Here is a 7243-nt window from a genome sequence, read left to right as displayed (position 1 = left end):
ACATACATGGAGAGAGAGAGGGAGGGAGGGAGGGAGAGGGAGAGGGAGATAGGTAGGTTATGTTTTTAAAAAAATATACTGCTGTGCTATCTAAATGATCAAACAGTATTCAGCACAGATAAAATGATCACAAATATATACCCACACATGCATCGGGAGTTTAAATTGTTCTCTAGACTATAATACAAATAAACCTGTTTCAGTTGTTTGAATCATCTAAAAACCAGTGAAACAGCCTGTAAGAAATAATGCTTGTGTGGTCTGAAGCATAGGTGGCATGGAGGGCACTTTTCCTCAAGAAATATCTCTAAAATTCTACCAATCTATAATGTATTACAACCTTCTCCAATTTAGTGCCTTGAAGAAATAGTAATAATGTTTTGGGATTATGGCATCTGAAGTTATATATAGTACATTTGGAGGAATTTTTGGTGCTGATGAAACATCATATACTGTATAACGTAGTCCCTGCTGAATTTCTTATTTCATTTGACTATGTCATTATAAAAAAATAAGTACCTTTCTTGTGTATCCCATCTTTATTTCCCTGGTGTTTATATTTTTTTAATCTGATGGAGGGCTTCATATACTACGTTTTAGCAATTCTTCCCTTATCTCAGAAAATAATGCAGAGTTGGGTGAGTTTGGCACTTGGTTGAGATGCCATAAGTATATTACACATATTATGTCAGGGTTCCAAGAAACACCCCCAATGAAAGAAAACTATATGCTTCAAGGCGCTAGTCGTCACTTATAAAGCCCTTCATGGTATTGGACCTGGGTACTTGAGAGACCGCCTGCTGCCAATTACCTCCACTAGACCGATTAGATCCCACAGATTAGGCCTCCTCCGAATTCCATCCGCCGGTCAGTGTCGACTGGCGACTACTCGGAGGAGAGCCTTCTCTGTGGCTGCTCCGACCCTCTGGAACGAACTCCCCGTGGAGATTCGAACCCTCACCACCCTCCAGGCCTTCCGCAAAGCCCTTAAAACCTGGCTGTTCCGACAGGCCTGGGGCTAAAGAACTGTTGCCCCCATCTCGAATTGGTATGACTATTGTGTTTTAATTATGTATTGTTGTTTATGTCGTTTTAAATTCTTGTTTGTATCCCACTTCCCTGGTTGAGTTGTGAGCCGCCCTGAGTCCCCTTCGGGGGAAAAGGGCGGCATATAAATAAAATCAACATCAACATCAAAACTGAGGCTTGAATTTTCTCAAAGTTCCACTTTATTAGAGATTTCATGTTGGCACAGCTGGGAAAATCCGAATCTGAAAGCTTCCAGGTTTTCTCCTCACAGTTGAAAGTTCAGGACCTTGCCCCAACACCCACAAGTCTATTATATGATCCAATCCTTCATTGCCATGAAGAAAGATTCCTCCCATCCACATCCATCCAGGTGCAGGGACAAGGCAACCTTGACTTTTTGAGAAAGAATGTGATTATGGCTACACATCACCCATACTCTGTATAATCCCCCCTCCCATTTTCCCCTCAGTAGAAAGTGTGGCAGGCCTGAAATCCAAAAAAGTAAAAGATGGCTTCCAGGTCTGACACATTGTTGGTTTGCTGGATTGGGGGTAGGGGGTGGGGGAGGGTTTTTGAAAAAGGAAGCAGCAAATCAGAAATATCCAGGAGTTGAGCTTGATTTGAGGGGATTTCCCCCACCCCTTAAACTGAGAGCAATAGAAGAGTTGGAAGTTGGCTATGATGCAAGTAGAGGAAACTCTGTGAGCGTGACTGAATACTATTTGGAACCTAGGACCTAATCAATGGCATAAAGAGATGTGACGAAAGCTCTCTTCTCTACCACTATATGAATAGTATTTTCATCTCCATTATTACCAGACAAGATATGATTGAATTTACATCATGTTTTATATAGTATAGTATAGGTGATTTAGCAGAGTTGTTGCCATGCTACCAATTCTGGCTGGCCCAAATGACATTATTTTCAACGCAAACATTTATGGAATCATCATAACTACAAGGACAATTGAATGGATTGTTAAACATGAACTATAAAAATAACTTTCAAAGCTATTATTTCACAGATTTGTGGGGGTAAAGGACAAGAGCACAGGAGTTTGGATAGAAACAATTGAGTTGTAATGGTTTTGTGAGCATAGCATGAATGCTGCTCCGATGTAAAAACCCCACAGGGCTCTCTGTAGACTTCATGGATTGTGTGCACTGAAGCAGCTTTTTCTTCAGCATCCAAGGCAAAATTATATGCCAGCGAGGAACAGATGTGAAAAGCCAAAACCGTCCACCTTTCTCCCCGTGTTCAGAAACCGCCCATAGCTCTTTGAGCTCTTAGCACTTATCCTTAGTTGATAATTTCTTCCAATTCTTCAATTCCAAACTTTTTCAAAGGGAACGAAGGCAAAAACAAGACTAGATTATTATTTTCAACATTTGAGAAGGCTGCTAATATGAACTGAAAGTACCGATCTTCATAGAAGTAAATCAGATTAAAGGAATGACAGGGGAGCAATAAATAAATAAATAAATAATTGGAATCTTTTTGTGAAGTCTTAGTGCTCAACTGTGTGTTCAAAAACTTGTAGTTTTACAGCTTTATTCGTTTTTTTTCAAGAATTCAAAGATGGTATCATAATAGGCACAGCATGCTTAATCGGAACTGAATGAATTGCCTGTGATAGATTTTCAAAGCTGCTATGCCCCATTATCTGAGAGTTAAGTAATATTGGTCTCAATGGAACTTACTTTCAAGGAAACCACGAAGAAGAAGAATTTATCAAAATTCCCCCCCCCCCCACACACACACACAAAGCAAATTTTCTGCAGCATGGTACCTTCTAAAATATTAGATTTCAATGTCTAAAATACCATTTTAGAGACAAAGCTTTAGGTTGGGGAAACTGTCCTTGAATATGTAGATGAATGAAGAAAACACCCAAAGATTGTTCTTCCCTCACAAGTTAAAACTGCATTTCTGACACTTATAGGTTGTGGAACTAATATTTGATGTTTCTGGTTCCCTCTTGAAATCACTGTGCATTTCTAAGAACTGGTGGTATGTTTCAACTGGCATGCAAAGATGCTTCTGCTACTCTGGAAAACAGCAAAATTGGAAGAAATTGCTTTGGGTGTTTTTTCAATCTATACAGCATTTCTTTAAGTGCCATTGGGGACATGGTGACTAACATGATCAGCACTTTTGGGAAGGGTAGCACGTAACACCCTCTCTGATGGCACGTAAGCCATCGCCCCAGTTCAGCTGTGCTGCACGTGTACGTACGCCTCCCACTGGCCAGCGGGTCTTCAGGTCTCTGTCACACATGTGTCAAGGGACATATGCGTGGGGGGGGGGTGTCTCATGCACATACACATGTGGGAGCACACATTGCATTTTGGTGGGTTCGGGTGCATGCGCTTATGCTGGTCACTCAGTCCAGAAAATATCACTGCTTTATATCTTGCCTTGAGCTTCTAAACAAAAGGCAGGAAATAAATTCAATTACAGAATGAGTTGCAGGACTCTGACTTCTGTACAGGTTTACAATCAATTGGACCAATTTCACCAAGCTTACATAATATACCAAACTATAATTAGTGCTATCTTGTGAGAACCTAGCATTTGTGGTTTTGGAAATGCTTCTTTATAGCTTATTGTATTGTATAAATGCAGTCAAATGGAGCTTATGCGATAAATCATGATTAAGTGAAACATGGGGTTTTTTTTGCAACATGAAACCAGTCTGTCCACACTGATCAGCCTTTTCTTAAGGGAATATATACACTTCACTGGTATTTCAAGCCCGTATATAAAGCTGTTGGGGAAATATTACTTTTACCTAATTGCAAGTTCAGAACAAATTGCCGGTTCTATGGGATCCTCAGTGATAATGGTAAATAGCCCTGGATCTCATATCTGTGCTGGCATTGGGTTGTGACCCTATGTCAGATCTGATACTTTAAGGCACATAAGTCACCAGGCAAATATCATTTACAACCAGCTTGCTTTTCATTGAAGTAATGATTTGCTCAGGAGTAACAAATCAAAGGTTTGTAAGCCCAGATAAAGCACTTTTAGACCTTCTCTTCTTCGTGACCTGTGGAGTCTATGTAAAGAGAAGGGCAAGCTATCAATTCTCAGCGCATTGGAACTGCAAGCAAAGCCTGAGAAAGCCCCTTGCTTTTTTCTCTCTCTTTGTGTACATATATCAGAAGTGCATCAAAACAAGAGATGTCATGAACTTTGAACAGTGTCTTGCAAATGTATTCCCAAAATACTTCATTTTACTCACCGAAAATATTTCTGTATCGCTTTCCTAAAAGGAATTGTTCTAAACAGCTTACAAAAAAGAAATATAAAAACCTAGCGACAATCTAAAAAGAGTAACAAAAAGCACTTTTTAAAAAAAAGTCACTTGACAACAAAGATTTTGCTTCCTAAACACTTTTGGATGCATGTTACAGATTTTTGGGTTTTAATCATGAAAATAATTTATAACTTAACCTATCCTGTACCATTTTAAATCTTTTGTTTTTGCAAATTAATTACATATACATATACACATACACATACACATACACATACACATACACATACACATACACATACACATACACATACACATACACATACACATACACATACACATACACATACACATACACATACACATACACATACACATACATATATGTTCTGACCCCCCCCCCTCCTTGCTTGTTCACAAATGACAGCCAGACAGAACTTCAAAGGAAAAATCTTTATCAGTCCCGGCTCAAGCTGGTTGCGAGCCCAAAATAAACATAGATAAAGTCTCTGGCAAAAAGTTACACAGCCAATGCAAAAACAAAACTCTTACAGCAAACCAGGTTTACAGAAAGCAAATCACTTATCCAAGTGCCTCTTTGAATCACTAACTCGAACAGGAACGGAACTGAACTCACGAACAAACGACGAACGACGTTGACTTCTGCAATCAGGGCATGGCACCATCAGTCCTTTTATCCATAGGAGAAGATTCTAACGAGCCCCAGCTGCATTGTAATCCTGCATCCCGAAATAACTCACAGGTTTCTGCTGAGCCACAACACATATACACATACATACATACATACATACATACATAATCTTGTGTTATAAGATACTGCATTTAGCTCATGCTTGTTCAGCCATACATTCAGGGCATGTTGTATAAAATTTGTGGAACTGATATACTTTGGGCATGCCTAGGCATGCTTAGACTGGACGGATGCTCCTGGGAAAGGATATAAATGTTCAAAAATGCTACTCATTTTGTTGATATCAGTTTCCATGTATTTTGGTGTGATTGTTTCAAGGCATAGCATTGCCAATGTACATGTACCATATTTTTTGGAGTATAAGAAGTACCAAGATTTTGAAGAGGCAAATTTAAAAGAAAAGTTTTTGCACTCTGCAGACCTCCCAAAAACAGTCCATTTTTGTCAAAAAAAAAAAAAAAAGGGTGTGCCTAACCTTTAGGAGGCTTGTAGACTACTCCTGTGGGCTGGGGGGGGGGCAAAAATGAGCAAAAAACGGCCTGTTTTTCACTCATTTTTGCCTTCCCCAGCCCCCAGGAGCACTCTGGAAGTCTCCTAAAGGCTATGCATGGCCATTTTTGCAAAGGGGACAGGGTTTTGGGAGGCCAAAAATGCTGTATTCAGTGTATAAAACGCACCCAGATTTTCACCCTGTTTTTTGAGGGAAAACAGTGCATCTTATACTCCAAAAAATACAGTAATTTAAATAACAAGTAACCCAATTATAAACTTGGTGTAAGATGATTGGTGACAGCAGAAATGTCTTGCCAATGTTGGAAGAGCCATAATATGTTCTGCTACATATATGACAAATACATGATTAATTCTCAAACATGCCCCATGACTGGACGTAAGAAAGCATATGAAGTTGGGTTGTAAGATTGTTAATTAAGAGAAGGTCTGGGCTCCTCTCATATGTTGTGTAAGATGTGCTGTTCATCTTAGAGGTTGGCTTAGAGAAACTTGAAAGTCAATGCCTCTTTGCTGTCCTGATGATATGGTGAGAACAGAATGATAGACTGTTATTCCTGTCTGACTAATGTTGTTGGTTTCTCTGCTAAAAATTAGAAATCAATTAAATATCCCAACCTGTCATGAGACCAGTGCCACATGATGACAATCTGCTAGTACTGAAGCCACCAGAGAATGGAGTTTACACAAAACAGATTAAGACGTTGCAATGCATCCCCCAGGCATGGACAGTGACAATAATCCAGATTTTGAATTCTGCGTGTCTATGGAGCCTCATCTCATAATACCATCAGAACTAAACAACCAGGTGAGGGACTTAGATTTGTCAAAATCAAAAGTTGAACTCTTAGGTTCAAGCCTGCAAGGATGGTATTTGCTATCACCAGGTATGAAAATTTCTGTCTTTTAAAGCCTCCAAGGCAATTTAACAAATTTCTTTCACAGGTTAACAAACTTGTTTTCTGAACTGACATTGAGAGTTTGTTCATAGCTTTGGGTTGTGAGCCTGACTCAATAGCATGCATCTCTTCACAGAATCATCAGTAAAAGCCTCAAGGCTGTCTTGATAAACAGTGGCAATATACACCCTTCAATACCTCTTGCTATGCCGCACACATGAAAGAAACCTAGAAAAACATAGAAGTGTGTCATTGAAACACATCCAGTACGCTAAGTACAATTGGAACATCTGTGGAGATCTAGTGGCTCTGCTGTTTGAAATGCTCTGCTGTTTGAAACTTAGATATACCAAATACTGTAGTTACATATGTGAATGGGACAGCCTTGCAGGAGTCACATTACATTAAAAAGAAATGTCCACTCCAAAAGAATTTGGTTCCAGGACAGACACATGTGGCACATGAACCACTTGTTGACTTGAAGGTATTTTTGCCTCTGCTTCCCATAAAAACTGATGAAAATTTTTGTGAAAATGAAGAACAAGGAAGGTGAAGGTTTTCATTATTTGAGACCAATGTTTCCAAAAATAACTGATACCAAGATTAAGGAAGGCATTTTTGTTGGTCAACAGATCGGATATGTCATCGATGACAACTGGTTTGAAGATCTGTTAGTGAGGCCAGAGAAAATTATCTAGAAAATATTCAAGGATATCATTGAGAAATTTCTTGGTGATGCCAGAGCACCAAACTACATTCAGCTTGTTGACAAACTTCTTTCAGAATACAAGCCATGAAATTATTCTCCAAAGCACCAGAGAGCAGGACAAGAA

The sequence above is a fragment of the Thamnophis elegans genome, chromosome 7 (genome assembly GCF_009769535.1).
Source record: "Thamnophis elegans isolate rThaEle1 chromosome 7, rThaEle1.pri, whole genome shotgun sequence".
NCBI classification, from domain to species: Eukaryota; Metazoa; Chordata; class Lepidosauria; order Squamata; family Colubridae; genus Thamnophis; species Thamnophis elegans.
Note: the sequence above shows the minus strand (reverse complement) of the source record.